This window comes from Pseudophryne corroboree, chromosome 11 (assembly GCF_028390025.1).
Source record: "Pseudophryne corroboree isolate aPseCor3 chromosome 11, aPseCor3.hap2, whole genome shotgun sequence".
NCBI classification, from domain to species: domain Eukaryota; kingdom Metazoa; phylum Chordata; class Amphibia; order Anura; family Myobatrachidae; genus Pseudophryne; species Pseudophryne corroboree.
In genome coordinates, this window is record NC_086454.1 from 4,980,076 (window position 1) to 4,998,295 (window position 18,220).

An 18,220-nucleotide genomic window follows, 5' to 3' on the forward strand; every position below is an offset into this window, starting at 1 on the left:
GCAGCTGATTCCTGCAACGCGTCTGCTCTTCCTGGGCATGATTCTGGACACAGACCAGAAGAAGGTGTTTCTCCCGGCGGAGAAGGCTCAGGAGCTCGTGACTCTGGTCAGAGACCTCTTAAAACCAAAACAGGTGTTGGTGCATCAATGCACGCGAGTCCTGGGAAAGATGGTGGCGTCATACGAAGCCATTCCCTTCGGCAGGTTCCATGCGAGGACGTTTCAGTGGGATCTGTTGGACAAGTGGTCCGGATCGCATCTTCAGATGCAGCGGCTGATCACCCTATCCCCCAGGGCCAGGGTGTCTCTTCTGTGGTGGCTGCAGAGTGCTCACCTTCTCGAGGGCCGCAGGTTCGGCATTCAGGACTGGGTCCTGGTGACCACGGATGCAAGCCTCCGAGGGTGGGGGGTAGTCACTCAGGGAAGACATTTCCAGGGTCTGTGGTCAAGTCAGGAGACTTGTCTGCACATCAATATCCTGGAACTGAGGGCCATATACAACGCCCTAAGTCAAGCGGAGCCTCTGCTTCAAAACCAACCGCTGCTGATTCAGTCAGACAACATCACCGCAGTGGCTCATGTAAACCGCCAAGGCGGCACAAGGAGCAGGGTGGCGATGGCGGAAGCCACCAGAATTCTTCGCTGGGCGGAGAATCACGTAAGAGCATTGTCAGCAGTGTTCATTCCGGGAGTGGACAACTGGGAAGCAGACTTCCTCAGCAGACACGACCTACACCCGGGAGAGTGGGGACTTCATCAAGAAGTCTTCACACAGATTACAAGTCGTTGGGAACTGCCACAGGTGGACATGATGGCGTCCCGCCTCAACAAAAAGCTACAAATGTATTGCGCCAGGTCAAGAGACCCTCAGGCGATAGCTGTGGACGCAATAGTGACACCGTGGGTGTTCCAGTCGGTTTATGTGTTTCCTCCTCTTCCTCTCATACCCAAGGTGCTGAGAATCGTAAGAAAAAGAGGAGTGAGAACAATACTCATTGTTCCGGATTGGCCAAGAAGGACTTGGTATCCGGAACTGCAAGAAATGCTCACAGAAGACCCATGGCCTCTGCCTCTCAGACAGGATCTGTTGCAACAGGGGCTCTGTCTGTTCCAAGACTTACCGCGGCTGCGTTTGACGGCATGGCGGTTGAACGCCGGATCCTAGCAGAAAAAGGCATTCCAGATGAGGTTATTCCTACGCTAATAAAGGCTAGGAAGGACGTGACGGCTACACATTATCACCGTATATGGCGAAAATATGTTGCTTGGTGTGAGGCCAGGAATGCCCCTACAGAGGAATTCCAGCTGGGCCGTTTCCTTCACTTCCTACAGTCGGGAGTGACTATGGGCTTAAAATTGGGGTCCATTAAGGTCCAGATTTCGGCCCTATCCATTTTCTTTCAAAAGGAACTGGCTTCTCTTCCTGAAGTTCAGACGTTTGTAAAGCGAGTGCTGCATATTCAGCCCCCTTTTGTGCCACCAGTGGCACCTTGGGATCTTAACGTGGTGTTGAGTTCCTGAAATCACACTGGTTTGAGCCACTTAAAACCGTGGAGTTAAAATATCTCACGTGGAAGGTGGTCATGCTATTGGCCTTAGCTTCGGCTAGGCGTGTGTCAGAATTGGCGGCTTTGTCACATAAAAGCCCCTATCTGGTTTTCCATATGGACAGGGCAGAATTACGGACTCGTCCCCAATTTCTCCCTAAGGTGGTGTCATCTTTTCATTTGAACCAACCTATTGTGGTGCCTGTGGCTACTCGTGACTTGGAGGATTCCGAGTTACTAGATGTGGTCAGGGCTTTGAAGGTTTATGTAGCCAGAACGGCTGGAGTCAGGAAAACTGACTCTCTGTTTATCCTGTATGCATCCAACAAGCTGGGTGCTCCTGCTTCAAAGCAAACCATTGCTCGCTGGATCTGTAACACGATTCAGCAGGCTCATTCTGCGGCTGGACTGCCGCATCCTAAATCAGTAAAAGCCCATTCCACAAGGAAGGTGGGCTCGTCTTGGGCGGCTGCCCGAGGGGTCTCGGCATTACAGCTTTGCCAAGCAGCTACTTGGTCGGGTTCAAACACTTTTGCAAAGTTCTACAAGTTTGATACCCTGGCTGAGGAGGACCTTGTGTTTTGTTCACTCGGTGCTGCAGAGTAATCCGCACTCTCCCGCCCGTTTGGGAGCTTTGGTATAATCCCCATGGTCCTTACGGAGTCCCCAGCATCCACTAGGACGTTAGAGAAAATAAGATTTTACTCACCGGTAAATCTATTTCTCTTAGTCCATAGTGGATGCTGGGCGCCCATCCCAAGTGCGGATTATCTGCAATACTTGTACATAGTTATTGCTTAAATAAGGGTTATGTTATAGTTGCATCAGGTTTATCTGATGCTCTGTTGTTGTTCATACTGTTAACTGGGTAAGTTTATCACAAGTTATACGGTGTGATTGGTGTGGCTGGTATGAGTCTTACCCTGGATTCCAAAATCCTTTCCTTGTAGTGTCAGCTCTTCCGGGCACAGTTTCCTTAACTGAGGTCTGGAGGAGGGGCATAGAGGGAGGAGCCAGTGCACACCAGTATCCAATTTCTTTCTTAAAGTGCCCAGTCTCCTGCGGAGCCCGTCTATTCCCCATGGTCCTTACGGAGTCCCCAGCATCCACTACGGACTACGAGAAATAGATTTACCGGTAAGTAAAATCTTATTATATATGTGTGTGTGTGTGTGTGTGTGTGTGTGTGTGTGTATGTATGTGTATGTATGTATATATATATATATATATATATATATATGTATATATATATATATATATATATGTGTGTATATATATATATATATATATATATATATATATATATGTATATATATATATATATATATATATATATATATATATATATATGTGTATATATATATATATATATATATATATATATATATATATATGTATGTATAATATAATATAAAATATGCAGTATATATAATTATACACAGCGCAGGTTTCAGCAGCGGTAGCGTCTCATTGACGGCAGCAGCCAGACAGCGAGGATCAGTCGCAAATGTCACTGTGACCGTCATACTCTGATATTTTCTCTGGAAGAAATCTCCTAATGTGAAATACGGAGAACAACACATTAATCAGAATAATAAGTGTCGTTCTCAGGCTTTATCCTTTAGGTAAAGTATAATTGGACCTACACCACCCGGTACAGGCGCGTGCGACCACCGTCCTGTACACACCTACAGAGTGGAGGTGGTGGTGGGGGGGAAAGTGATCTGGGGGCCAGTCACATGCTGCAGCGCCATGGTTACAGCGTGGCTGGCGTTCCGCTCACACCGTCATGACCCCCCCATGTGTTCTAGAACAGTCTGTGTTCTTAGCGATGATTATTCTCTGCTGTGTATTCATTAGAAGTGCAGCGGTGACTGTTCCTATGTGCGCATCCTCCTCCAGAATGATACCATGGGGGGAAGGCATGATGTATGGGTCACTCCCCGCTCCTACAGCATCGTCCTAATCTCCACACTCCACATCCAGCCCACGTCCTCAGTGGCGCGGCCGGCCAGGGGGCTCGATGACGCAATTCACAGCTAATCTCATCGCAGCCATGAGACCCGCTGCACAGTGACGCAGATTGCGGCCCTGTACAACAGTATCTGGGACGCGGTGATCCTGCTACACGATGGGCGCACGTCTCCCAACGCTACACGCCGCCCTCAGGAGCATGAACTCATCAAGATGTATTTTATTAAAGATTATTTATGTATCTCACATAGGACGGGATGTACTAAGCGTCACTTCTGCAGTGTGGGACATCCCGCCACTTATCGCGTATATACTCACTGCGTATCTACGCAGAAATGCGATATGTATCAGAAATGACCGCTCTCCCGATATCACTGGGCTCCCGGGTTGTCACGGTGGTTGCCGGGGTGCTGGGTGGGATTCGGCAATGGCGATGTGAAAGGGGTGATAGTCGTGCCTTATAAAGGGAGTGTCCCAATCAGCTTCCTTCTAACACTTTATAGAGTGTGCCTGATAAATGCTACCTCTAAGCTGATTGGTTACTAGGGTCACCTTCTCGGTATCCGTTCTACAGGTCTACCCTACTTAGATCGACCACTATTGGTCGACATGGAAAAATGTTCGACACATGACAATGTGCACATGATTTTTTTTTTTTGGAAGAAAAAAAAAATGTTCTTTAACTCTTTCGTACTTTACCATCCACGTGCGTTACGATCGGGATTAGTAACCTGTGCCGAGCGCAGCGGTAGCACCTTGCCCCGCGAACCATGCAAGGGGACGCGGTACTCGAATTGGGGTTCATGGTCATGTTACGGAAAAAATGACAGCAAAAACAGTTAAAAATATCTGTGTCGACTTTTTCATGTGTCGACCTGTCCATGTCAGTAGCAGTGTTGATACATCTCCCCCTATAGTATACAGTATGTTGCTCTGTAGTTGGATCATTATCCAGCGTTTGCAGCAGGGGCTCATCTCCTCTCTCTGCTGCCAGCCCACCCTCGCTCCTGGCAGATTATACCCCCACTCGGGGCAGATAGCTGGAGGATCCCCACCCCGCCGCGGTAAAGCTTGCTAAATACCCTGATTTCCCATAGCTCAGCTGAGGGCATGCTGGGACTTGTGGTGCCCCAGCAGCTGGAGAGCTGCATTGACATAGCGCATGTAGTAATTGCCTTGGCCTGAATGAGAGTAGGATGGAATAATGTCATTGTCTCTCAGTAACACGCTGTCTGGCACAGACCTATTTATGAAGATCTCCGCAGCGCGCGTCGCCTGATGCTGCCATTTGCACAGAGCTGTTATTTAGCTGTCACTGGCGCGAGTGCAGAGAAAAGGTCACTGACTGGGAATTGCTGTCGCTCCTTCCCTACTGCCCGTAAGCTGCAAATCTCCCATCTTACCCGTCGCCCAGGAATGCTCACAACTAGGTCGCTCCTGGGGCTTTTACAGGGCTGGGATTGGTCCCTGGAGAAGTCAAAACGTTAATTTTATTTGAGGTCTAGGGCCTGATTCCGTGCCGTAAATAACAAGCGCGCAACTCTAGGATGATCGCTGCGAACAACATGCAGGTGAGCTGCATGCGGAATGGTAATGTGACTGTACACGTGTGAGATCACAGCGCCGGACTGTATTGCGCCAAAGGCGCCGCCGCCATTATCATGGGCACATACACCTGTCCCCCAGCATACACCGTAACTGCGGCTACATGACCACGGCACACCCTTCCGCATCCATGACACACCCTGGCGCAACCTGACACACCCACGACACATGGTTCTTCTGTGTGCATTTGTATTGTAGGCGCCCGTTTAGTGGACGCAGAGAAACTGCTGAGACGCGTACGACTCTGGATCTCGCGTATGTTTGCGCTTGCACACTATACGGCAGATTCCGAGTCGCATTGGTGCGTCCACTTTACTCTCTTTTGCCGTGGTCGCCTCTGTGACTTTATGCTAATGCTAGTAAATGCCCCTCCCCTGGCGCACTTCTGTTCCAGGACTGGGGCGCCGGCTTGTGTCTTTAACTGCAACAATACCGCCTGGTGCGTCTTTAGACACAGCGATCAGTCACGCCGCTGGAACCTGCGTCTGACTCGTGCAGATTCTTCATCAGAGTGCGGCCTCCAATGTGAGGCGTTTCTGTGACAGACGCCCGCAACACTGCCGTAACACGCCCGTCTCCATGCGTCTCCCAGTCCTCACCCATACTTTTCCAATACAGTTCTGAGACCGTGCATTAGCGTAGGGCCACACATAGCGTTCAGCGGGACTCGGCCGCAAGGAGACTGCACATGGCGCAGAACAGGTTCCGTGTGAACACAGAACCCCCGTCGCGGCCAAGCGCTTTGTGTGGCCCTACCCTTACTATCGGTCCTGTGGTGATTTTTAATCAGAGCTCCTACCGTATTCATTTGTAGAAACTCGGGATGGGAAGCGAGTAATGAAGCATCGATGCTTTGTTGGCGTTTTTGTCAGCCATGCTGAGTTTGCAATGTTTACTCGCCGTCAATGTCTGCAAGGTCCGCGTCCCGACAGACTCCTGCGGTGGCCAGCCTACTACTACCTTCTGACTCAGGACCAGCCTACACACACGGCAGCAATACTCACCACTGTGTGACAGGAGACTCCGCCACTACAGTGCAACTCTGACACATATATAGCGGGGAATGACTGCGGATTGCTGAGACCGCCCAGGTGACGGCTGATCGCTGGCTGGCGGTATATGTTTCACTAACACAATCCAGTGTTTCCGTGTGTAACATCCTTGGCGAATGGGCGACACATTGATGGGATTCTGTCGTTATCAATGTTTGGTGACCGAAGACAAAATAACAAGCGCATCCTACGGGGACACAGGCATGAGCAGCACGCAGTCACCGCAGTGTTAGAATGTTAGCAGCACAGAGTATTTAAGCTGTGTCAGTATCTACACGTCCGCAGGATGGCTGCTCGCCCCGTCACCCGGCCCAGTTGCTCTGCGTTATAGTAACAGACCGGGAAACTGTTATCGCTATGTAAATTATCTACGCCGTCTGAAAATATTCCTAAATTATATCTAAAATAACGAGACTGTAGTATATGTAAGTCCTATATATCCAGTAGGTATCCTACCATAATGAATTCACGTCCGAACATCCAGACTGGGCCAGGCTGCGCAGAAAGGGTCGTAACGCCATAGCCCTAGTGTGTGCAATATATGTAAAAATATGAAAAATGAATAAAAAAAATAAATATATATATATATATATATATATATATATATACATACACACACACACACACACACACACACTAGGTGATTCATCGCGCCCTACGGGCGCTTTTCACACCGACGTAAGGGGCTACGCCCCCTTAACCCTTGTAAACCCTTGTGGCATGCAATATTTTATTATATGGAGTATTACCTCCAACCATAATTGTGAGTGGTTAAATATTGCACGGACACAGGGCATGCGATGGTTAAGGGGTCGAAGCCCCTTGCAACGGCGTGAACAGCGCACGCAGAGCCTGATGAATTACCTAGTAGGTTCTGTGGTTGGGGGGGGTGGCGGGTGCGGGGGAGACGCGGATGGGGTCCGGGGGAGACGTGGATGGGGTCCGGGGGTGGGGCAGTTGCCGCATGTAAGGGAGGGGCTGGTGCGGTGGTGCCGCGGGTGAGGGAGGGTACGTGGGTGCTGCGGGTGGGGGAGGAGCGGTTGCGGGGGTGCCACAGGTGGGGGAGGGGGTGCTGCGGATGGGGGAGGGGGTCCGGAGCCACCGCGGGTGGTGGAGGGGGGGTGTGTGGGGGTGCCACGGATGGGGCCCGGAGGTACTGTGAGTGGGGGAGGGGCAGGTAATGCTTCTCCTCCTGTCAGCAGATAAGCTGCTGTCCTCCCTTTGGCAGCGGCTCTCCCGGAGACTCGCACAGCAGTCGGTCATTATTGTTAGCGCCGGTGTCCCAACGCGCCGCATTACATGGAAGTAGACGCACTAAATAAACTACAGCTCCCAGCAGGAATGCTTCGGCGCTAAGGGCTGCTGGGAGCTGTAGTTTATTTAGTGCCTCTACTTCCCTGTAATGCGGCGCGTTGGGACACCGGCGCTAACAATAGTGACTGACTGGCAGAACTGACTGACTCACTGAATCAGTGTAAAAGGTGAGAGTGCTGTGCAGTGTCAGTGACACTGCACACCCACTGCACTGCACAGCACTGTCACCTTTTACATTGATTCAGCGTCCAGACATTACCCTCCACGATATCACCCACTCTATCTGTTACATTAGCCATCTCGGGGCTTCCAGGCCGGCAGCCCAGGTGCTGTGTTGCGGAGTCAGGGCCTCTGGGGATCTGGGCGCGGCTGTGGCGGGGAGGCACTTCTGTGACATCATGTGCAGAGGAGGCTCCGGGGGTCAGAGAGTATGCGGTGCAGGGAGGGCTATGAAAGTCTTCCGCTGCACCGCTTTCATACACCTCTATGCCGGTGGCCGCAGCAGCTTTTGTTCCACCTGCGCCGCGGCTAGGGAGTGGGGATTGTTGATGGCGGAGGGGGCAGGCGGACTGGCAGCAGGACATAGGACGCTGCAGTAAAAGGATTCCCCCCCCCTATCTACAGCGCAGAGACTTGCTGCAGATGCAGTGGCATACCCTCCAGCTGCACCTTTTTGGCAGGTACAGGACTTTTTTTTTTTATGGTCTGTACCGATTTTTGGCTCTCCAAACTCCCATTGAAAGTATAGGAAAAGGGGCGTGGCCACACCTTTACCCCCCCCCCCCGTGGCCACGCCCCTTTTCACATTTGTATCAATGTTTATGTGTAAAGTGTTGGAGGGTGTGTTGCTGCAGATGCATTGAGCCTATTTTGGGGTGTGGGCCTGGAGCTGCAGCTCCATTGCTCTGAACACACAGCAGCCAAAGGACAGAGCCTCCCATTGGATGTAACCTGTGTGGGAGGGAGTTTCTCACCCAATCAGCTGTGGACTGGGTGTGATAGACCTGCTGCTTACCCAATGAGAGCTCCTAGCCACGCCCAGCGTTAGAGGCCCAGGCACAGAGTCACAGATCTGGGCTATTATATAGGAGATATTTATATTTTAATTTCTGCGGAATTGTATTATAAATCACATCCAGGGATATGTGCTCTAATAGGAGCCAATCCCTGCGATACGTAAGATACTCACATCAGCAATTGCGTCACTTTGGGGGTAATTCTGAGTTGATCGCAGCAGGAACTTTGTTAGCAGTTGGTCAAAACCATGTGCACTGCTGGAGGGGGGACATATGTAACATGTGCAGAGAGAGTTAGATTTGGGTGGGGTGAGTTCAAACTGAAATCTAAATTGCAGTGTAAAAATAAAGCAGCCAGTATTTACCCCGCACAGAAACAATATACCCCACCCAAATCTCTCTCTCTCTGCACATGTTACATCTGCCCCCCCTGCAGTGCACATGGTTTTACCCAATTGCTAACAAACTTGATGCTGCGATCAACTCAGAATTACCCCCTTTATGCTGTGCTTATGGGTTGGTATCGAAATACTGGCGGTCAGTATCCCAACCGCGAGAGGCCGTACGCTGGAATATCGGCGGCGTGGTGAGGGCAAAAGAGCCCCTTGCAGGAAAGTTGGCACGCTGTGCGCGCCACCCTGTTTGTTCTCCCTCCAAGTGGGTGAATAGGTGTCTGTATCCCTGCGGTCGGGATCCCGACAGCCGGGATATTGAATGCCTCCCGTTGGGATCAAAATATCAGCGCCCGTCATCCCGACGGTCAGAATTCCGATCGCGTCTTAATTTTCACTACATTTTACATTTTTATTCCCCTCATTTATTTATTTTAAACTGCGGATGAACATTAGGCAGAAACTGTATTAAAAAAAATATATAATTAAAATATACAAGTGCAGTGTTCCTATAGGGGCTGATTCTGCGTCGCCGATGTTTGCATAAATTAGCAATTTCTCTATCGTCCTAGTGGATGCTGGGGTTCCTGAAAGGACCATGGGGAATAGCGGCTCCGCAGGAGACAGGGCACAAAAAGTAAAGCTTTACGATCAGGTGGTGTGTACTGGCTCCTCCCCCTATGACCCCCCTCCAAGCCTCGGTTAGATTTTTGTGCCCGGCCGAGAAGGGTGCAATCTAGGTGGCTCTCCTAAAGAGCTGCTTAGAAAAGTTTAGCTTAGGTTTTTTATTTTACAGTGAGTCCTGCTGGCAACAGGATCACTGCAACGAGGGACTTAGGGGAGAAGAAGTGAACTCACCTGCGTGCAGGATGGATTGGCTTCTTGGCTACTGGACATTAGCTCCAGAGGGACGATCACAGGTACAGCCTGGATGGTCACCGGAGCCTCGCCGCCGGCCCCCTTGCAAATGCTGAAACGAAAAGAGGTCCAGAATCGGCGGCAGAAGACTCCTCAGTCTTCTTAAGGTAGCGCACAGCACTGCAGCTGTGCGCCATTATCCTCTCAGCACACTTCACACGGCAGTCACTGAGGGTGCTGGGAGGGGGGCGCCCTGGGAGGCAAATGAAAACCTTTTTTGGCTAAAAATACCTCACATATAGCCTCCGGGGGCTATATGGAGATATTTAACCCCTGCCAGAATCCACTAAAGAGCGGGAGACGAGCCCGCCGAAAAAGGGGCGGGGCCTATCTCCTCCGCACACAGCGCCATTTTCCTCACACAGCTCCGCTGGTCAGGAAGGCTCCCAGGCTCTCCCCTGCACTGCACTACAGAAACAGGGTAAAACAAGAGAGGGGGGGCAAAATTGTGGCAAAACTATATTATTAAAGCAGCTATACAGGGAGCACTTATTATAAGGCTATCCCTGTCATATATAGCGCTTTTGGTGTGTGCTGGCAAACTCTCCCTCTGTCTCCCCAAAGGGCTAGTGGGGTCCTGTCTTCGTTAAGAGCATTCCCTGTGTGTCTGCTGTGTGTCGGTACGTGTGTGTCGACATGTATGAGGACGATATTGGTGTGGAGGCGGAGCAATTGCCAAATATGGGGATGTCACCTCCTAGGGGGTCGACACCAGAATGGATGCCTTTATTTATGGAATTACGGGATAGTGTCAACACGCTAAAGCAGTCGTTTGACGACATGAGACGGCCGGACAATCAATTAGTGCCTGTCCAGGCGCCTCAAACACCGTCAGGGGCTGTAAAACGCCCTTTGCCTCAGTCGGTCGACACAGACCCAGACACAGGCACTGATTCCAGTGGCGACGGTGACGAATCAACCGTATTTTCTAGTAGGGCCACACGTTATATAATTTTGGCAATGAAGGAGGCGTTACATATTGCTGATACTACAGGTACCACAAAACAGGGTATCATGTGGGGTGTGAAAAAACTACCTATAGTTTTTCCTGAATCAGATGAATTAAATGAGGTGTGTGATGAAGCGTGGGTTGCCCCCGATAAAAAAATGCTAATTTCAAAGAAGTTATTGGCTTTATACCCTTTCCCGCCAGAGGTTAGGGCGCGCTGGGAAACACCTCCTAGGGTGGACAAGGCGCTCACACGCTTATCAAAACAAGTGGCGTTACCCTCTCCTGAGACGGCCGCACTTAAAGATCCAGCAGATAGGAGGATGGAAAATATCCAAAAAAGTATATACACACATACAGGTGTTATACTACGACCAGCTATAGCGACAGCCTGGATGTGCAGTGCTGGGGTAGCTTGGTCAGAGTCCCTGATTGAAAATATTGATACCCTGGATAGGGACAATGTTTTACTGTCTTTAGAGCAAATAAAGGATGCATTTCTTTATATGCGTGATGCACAGAGGGATATCTGCACACTGGCATCACGGGTAAGTGCTATGTCCATTTCGGCCAGAAGAAGTTTATGGACGCGACAGTGGTCAGGCGATGCGGACTCAAAACGGCATATGGAAGTTTTGCCGTATAAAGGGGAGGAGTTATTTGGTGTCGGTCTATCGGATTTGGTGGCCACGGCTACAGCCGGGAAATCCACCTTTTTACCTCAAGTCACTCCCCAACAGAAAAAGACACCGACTTTTCAACCGCAGCCCTTTCGTTCCTTTAAAAACAAGAGAGCAAAGGGATATTCATATCTGCCACGAGGCAGAGGAAGGGGGAAGAGACAGCAACAGGCAGCTCCTTCCCAGGAACAGAAGCCCTCCCCCGCTTCTACAAAAGCCTCAGCATGACGCTGGAGCTTCTCAAGCGGACTCGGGGGCGGTGGGGGGTCGTCTCAAGAATTTCAGCGCGCAGTGGGCTCACTCGCAGGTAGATCCCTGGATCCTGCAGATAATATCTCAGGGGTACAGGTTGGAACTAGAGACGGATCCACCTCGCCGTTTCCTGAAGTCTGCTTTACCAACGTCCCCCTCCGACAGGGTGACGGTCTTGGAAGCCATTCACAAGCTGTACTCTCAGCAGGTGATAGTCAAGGTACCCCTTTTACAACAAGGAAAGGGGTATTATTCCACTCTATTTGTGGTACCGAAGCCGGATGGCTCGGTAAGACCTATTCTAAATCTGAAATCCTTGAACCTGTACATAAAGAAGTTCAAGTTCAAGATGGAGTCACTCAGAGCAGTGATAGCGAACCTGGAAGAAGGGGACTTTATGGTATCCTTGGACATCAAGGATGCGTATCTCCACGTTCCAATTTACCCCTCACACCAGGGGTACCTCAGGTTCGTCGTACAGAACTGTCACTATCAGTTTCAGACGCTGCCGTTCGGATTGTCCACGGCACCTCGGGTCTTTACCAAGGTAATGGCCGAGATGATGATTCTTCTTCGAAGAAAAGGCGTATTAATTATCCCATACTTGGACGATCTCCTAATAAGGGCAAGGTCCAGAGAACAGCTAGAGATGGGATAAGCACTGTCTCAAGAAGTGCTAAAACAGCACGGGTGGATTCTGAATATTCCAAAATCCCAGTTAATTCCGACAACACGTCTGCTGTTCCTAGGGATGATTCTGGACATTGTTCAGAAAAAGGTTTTTCTCCCGGAGGAAAAAGCCAAGGAGTTATCCGAGCTTGTCAGGAACCTCCTAAAACCAGGAAAGGTGTCTGTACATCAATGCACAAGAGTCCTGGGAAAAATGGTGGCTTCTTACGAAGCAATTCCATTCGGCAGATTCCACGCAAGAATTTTCCAGAGGGATCTGTTGGACAAATGGTCAGGGTCGCATCTTCAGATGCACCAGCGGATAACCCTGTCTCCAAGGACAAGGGTATCTCTTCTGTGGTGGTTGCAGAGTGCTCATCTATTGGAGGGCCGCAGATTCGGCATACAGGATTGGATCCTGGTGACCACGGACGCCAGCCTGGGAGGCTGGGGAGCAGTCACACAAGGAAGAAACTTCCAGGGCGTGTGGTCGAGCCTGGAAACGTCTCTTCACATAAACATTCTGGAACTAAGAGCAATCTACAATGCTCTAAGCCAGGCAGAACCTCTGCTTCAAGGAAAACCGGTGTTGATCCAGTCGGACAACATCACGGCAGTCGCCCATGTGAACAGACAGGGCGGCACAAGAAGCAGGAGGGCAATGGCAGAAGCTGCAAGGATTCTTCGCTGGGCGGAAAATCATGTGATAGCACTGTCAGCAATTCCGGGAGTGGACAACTGGGAAGCAGACTTCCTCAGCAGACACGACCTCCACCCGGGAGAGTGGGGACTTCACCCAGAAGATCCGCAGGCAATAGCTGTGGACGCGCTGGTAACGCCTTGGGTGTACCAGTCGGTGTATGTGTTTCCTCCTCTGCCTCTCATACCAAAAGTATTGAGAATTATACGGCAAAGAGGCGTAAGAACGATACTAGTGGTTCCGGATTGGCCAAGAAGGACTTGGTACCCGGAACTTCAAGAGATGATCACGGAAGATCCGTGGCCTCTACCTCTGAGAAGGGACTTGCTTCAGCAGGGTCCCTGTCTGTTTCAAGACTTACCGCGGCTGCGTTTGACGGCATGGCGGTTGAACGCCGGATCCTAAAGGAAAAAGGCATGCCGGAAGAAGTCATTCCTACTTTGATTAAAGCAAGGAAGGAAGTAACCGCGCAACATTATCACCGCATTTGGCGAAAATATGTTGCGTGGTGCGAGGATCGGAGTGCTCCGACGGAGGAATTTCAACTGGGTCGATTCCTACATTTCCTGCAATCAGGATTGTCTATGGGTCTCAAATTGGGATCTATTAAGGTTCAAATTTCGGCCCTGTCGATTTTCTTCCAAAAAGAATTGGCTTCAGTTCCTGAAGTCCAGACTTTTGTTAAGGGAGTGCTGCATATACAGCCCCCTGTGGTGCCTCCAGTGGCACCGTGGGATCTCAATGTTGTTTTGGACTTTCTCAAATCTCATTGGTTTGAACCACTAAAAACTGTGGATTTGAAATATCTCACATGGAAAGTGACCATGCTACTAGCCCTGGCTTCGGCCAGGAGAGTGTCAGAACTGGCAGCTTTATCTTACAAAAGCCCATATCTGATTTTCCATTCGGACAGGGCAGAACTGCGGACTCGTCCGCATTTTTTCCCTAAGGTGGTGTCAGCATTTCATCTGAACCAACCTATTGTAGTGCCTGCGGCTACAAGCGACTTGGAGGACTCCAAGTTGTTGGACGTTGTCAGAGCTTTAAAAATATACATTTCAAGGACAGCTGGAGTCAGGAAATCTGACTCGCTGTTTATACTATATGCTCCCAACAAGTTGGGCGCTCCTGCGTCTAAGCAGACTATTGCTCGCTGGATTTGTAGTACGATTCAGCTTGCACATTCTGTGGCAGGCCTGCCACAGCCAAAATCGGTAAAAGCCCACTCCACAAGGAAGGTGGGTTCTTCTTGGGCGGCTGCCCGAGGGGTCTCGGCATTACAACTCTGCCGAGCGGCTACGTGGTCGGGGGAGAACACGTTTGTAAAATTTTACAAATTTGATAACCTGGCTAAGGAGGACCTGGAGTTCTCTCATTCGGTGCTGCAGAGTCATCCGCACTCTCCCGCCCGTTTGGGAGCTTTGGTATAATCCCCATGGTCCTTTCAGGAACCCCAGCATCCACTAGGACGATAGAGAAAATAAGAATTTACTTACCGATAATTCTATTTCTCGGAGTCCGTAGTGGATGCTGGGCGCCCATCCCAAGTGCGGATTATCTGCATTACTTGTACATAGTTACAAAAATCGGGTTATTGCTGTAGTGCGCCATCTTTTCAGAGGCTCCCCTGTTATCATACTGTTAACTGGGTTCAGATCACAGGTTGTACGGTGTGATTGGTGTGGCTGGTATGAGTCTTACCCGGGATTCAAAATTCCTCCCTTATTGTGTACGCTCGTCCGGGCACAGTACCTAACTGAGGCTTGGAGGGGGGTCATAGGGGGAGGAGCCAGTACACACCACCTGATCGTAAAGCTTTACTTTTTGTGCCCTGTCTCCTGCGGAGCCGCTATTCCCCATGGTCCTTTCAGGAACCCCAGCATCCACTACGGACTCCGAGAAATAGAATTATCGGTAAGTAAATTCTTATTTTTGTGCGACTGGTCAAGCTTGCAAATCTGTAAAGTCAGAGGCGTCCTGCGGTGTACCGTGAGCTGCGCAGACGCTGGAATGCTTTGGCCGGTGACAGGGAGGTGGCTGCAGATGTACTAAGATATTCCACGTCATGGTCGAGTCATAGGAGTGATTGCAAACGCTTCATCATGTACATGGGGGACCGCACTCTGGTGGGGGTGGGGCAAGCCTCCGCGGTGCCTCAGTTGTGACAGTGGGTGTCCCAGTACTTGTGTGTCAGGCGCACACTATAATACCAGGGGCTGATTAGCCTAAACTAAGCATAAAACTGCAGACGCAGCTGCGGCAAAAGACGATAAAGTGGTTGCAGCATTGCGTGACTCAGAATCATCCTCACAGTGTGACAAACACATACGTTCTAATAGATATGATGTAGAAGATAATGTATATAAGGTTAGATATACGTGTAATAACGGTCTCGCTGCCCCAGGAATGTGCGACTTGTACCCTAGCAATGGTGTATAGCGGGCGGTGCTAGGACATGAGCGGCTGCCTGTCAGAGCTCTGACCCTAACCAGATAAGCTCTGTCTGACACATGACACACCGTACACTAACAGACTGGCAGAGTGTTTACTGCTTACTAGATCCCTTCATGTCTCTCCGTCTGTTTTGCAGGGACTCCTGGGAGGTCTGCGAGACGGTCGCTGGTATCACTGATTGATGCGACTGTGCCAAAGCTGAGGCCTGGACAGCTGAACTGAGGTGAGAAACTGCACTGTGCTTACTCAACTGCAAGGGCGGCGCAACGCCGCATTACCGACGCAGTCCTGCACACCCCAATACAATGACTGCAGTATTTACTAAACCATAGCCTTACCGACGCAGTCCTGCACACCCCAATACAATGACTGTAGTATTTACTAAACTATAACCTTACCGACGCAGTCCTGCACACCCCAATACATTGACTGCAGTATTTACTAAACCATAGCTTTACCAGCGCAGTCCTGCACACCCCAATACAATGACTGCAGTATTTACTAAACCATAGCCTTACCGACGCAGTCCTGCACACCCCAATACAATGACTGCAGTATTTACTAAACCATAGCCTTACCGACGCAGTCCTGCACACCCCAATACAATGACTGCAGTATTTACTAAACCACAGCCTTACCGACACAGTCCTGCACACCCCAATACAATGACTGCAGTATTTACTAAACTATAACCTTACCAACGCAGTCCTGCACACCCCAATACAATGACTGCAGTATTTACTAAACCATAGCCTTACCGACGCAGTCCTGCACACCCCAATACAATGACTGCAGTATTTACTAAACCATAGCCTTACCGACGCAGTCCTGCACACCCCAATACAATGACTGCAGTATTTACTAAACCATAGCCTTACCGACGCAGTCCTGCACACCCCAATACAGTGACTGCAGTATTTACTAAACCATAGCCTTACCGACGCAGTCCTGCACACCCCAATACAGTGACTGCAGTATTTACTAAACCATAGCCTTACCGACGCAGTCCTACACACCCCAATACAGTGACTGCAGTATTTACTAAACCATAGCCTTACCGACGCAGTCCTGCACACCCCAATACAGTGACTGCAGTATTTACTAAACCATATTCTTACCGACGCAGTCCTGCACACCCCAATACAGTGACTGCAGTATTTACTAAACCATATTCTTACCGACGCAGTCCTACACACCCCAATACAGTGACTGCAGTATTTACTAAACCATAGCCTTACCGACACAGTCCTGCACACCCCAATACAGTGACTGCAGTATTTACTAAACCACAGCCTTACCGACGCAGTCCTGCACACCCCACTACAATGACTGCAGTATTTACTAAACCATAGCCTTACCGACGCAGTCCTGCACACCCCAATACAATGACTGCAGTATTTACTAAACCATAGCCTTACCGACGCAGTCCTGCACACCCCAATACAATGACTGCAGTATTTACTAAACCATAGCCTTACCGACGCAGTCCTGCACACCCCAATACAATGACTGCAGTATTTACTAAACGGAGGAAATCATACAACTGAGCTAACAGTATAGCACAAAGTGTCATCTGAATAATCGCTATGTGCCTTTATTTAATGGTGTTTTTTTATTTCATTTATTTTGTCACATCCAGATTTCCCAGTTTCCTTCCTGGTTTTTATGGACAAAATCTCAAATTTCTGTGTTGCAATTTGTCCTTAAAACACTGTATGTACATAGAATTATATATTTAACAAGAAAGCCGACAAAACTAACTTCCCTGTGTTACTGAGTAAATCCTGCTTCCCCATCTAAGCCTGTCCCGCTCCCCCTGTCCCGTTCTTCCGTCATGGGCCCTGTCCCACTCCCTCCATCTTGGGTCTTAGGCCCTGTCCCTGTATTTACCCCCCGGCCTTGAGTCTTCCTTCATGTGACAAGTGGGTGTGGTTATGCAGGTCTCGCTGACCCACCGATGTCGGCAGATAAAATAATGATGTAATAAGAGCAGGGCCCTTTAAGTGTAAAACAATAAATGGTCTTGAAATGTAAGTTTCGGAAGACGCTGGAAAGATTGAGCCCCTCTGAGTTATCGGAGACGTCTGCGAATGTCCAGAGCAAATTGTTCTGTTTTCTGTGACAGATTGCAGAGTCCTAGCCAGACTTCGGCGGCGCGGTCACACACATTAGGTGGAGAGCAGCCAGCTGGCCACACTGCACATATAGCAGAGGGGGGAGCAGACGTTACTGATGCTGAGAACTATATACTGCACCACTCACCTCCCGGACGCATGCTGCAATCAGGGGGTGATTCACCGGGTGCAAACCGCGTTCTGCTCCATCTGTGGTAACAATTTATTTCCCCCGGGACAGTGGACGATCCATCACTGGTAACATCTCAGCGCAGCGGCAGAATCAATGAACAAGATGTTAATAAGGAAAGTAGATAAGTGATGTTGTGACGCCTTCCTGGAGACAGATCTGTCGCTGACCTTTCTCCGAGCTCACACAACGTTCCGGGTTTGTGTGGAAGAAGAAACAACAAGTCTCAGAAATCATCTCTGAAGATGCGTTTTCCATTTAGTCTTTTTCTTCACATATAAAATTACCCAAATTGGCGGCAGACCTCTTATTGTCCAGTGAGATCAGCCGCTGGGGTGACGGTGGTGAAACGCGGGCAGATCTGGCACCTGGGGGAACGCGTCAAGCATAGATG

At 49.8% G+C, this 18,220-nt stretch overlaps 1 protein-coding gene across 1 annotated transcript in view; it reads left to right on the plus strand.

Moving 5' to 3' along the window:
* TSPAN18 (tetraspanin 18) overlaps positions 1 to 18,220 on the plus strand; it is a 218,390-nt gene that overhangs the window by 97,832 nt on the left and 102,338 nt on the right. Inside the window, exon 2 of the mRNA XM_063946054.1 lies at positions 15,659 to 15,745. The gene's annotated coding sequence lies outside the window, so the exon portion shown is untranslated. The remainder of the gene's footprint in view (positions 1 to 15,658; positions 15,746 to 18,220) is intronic.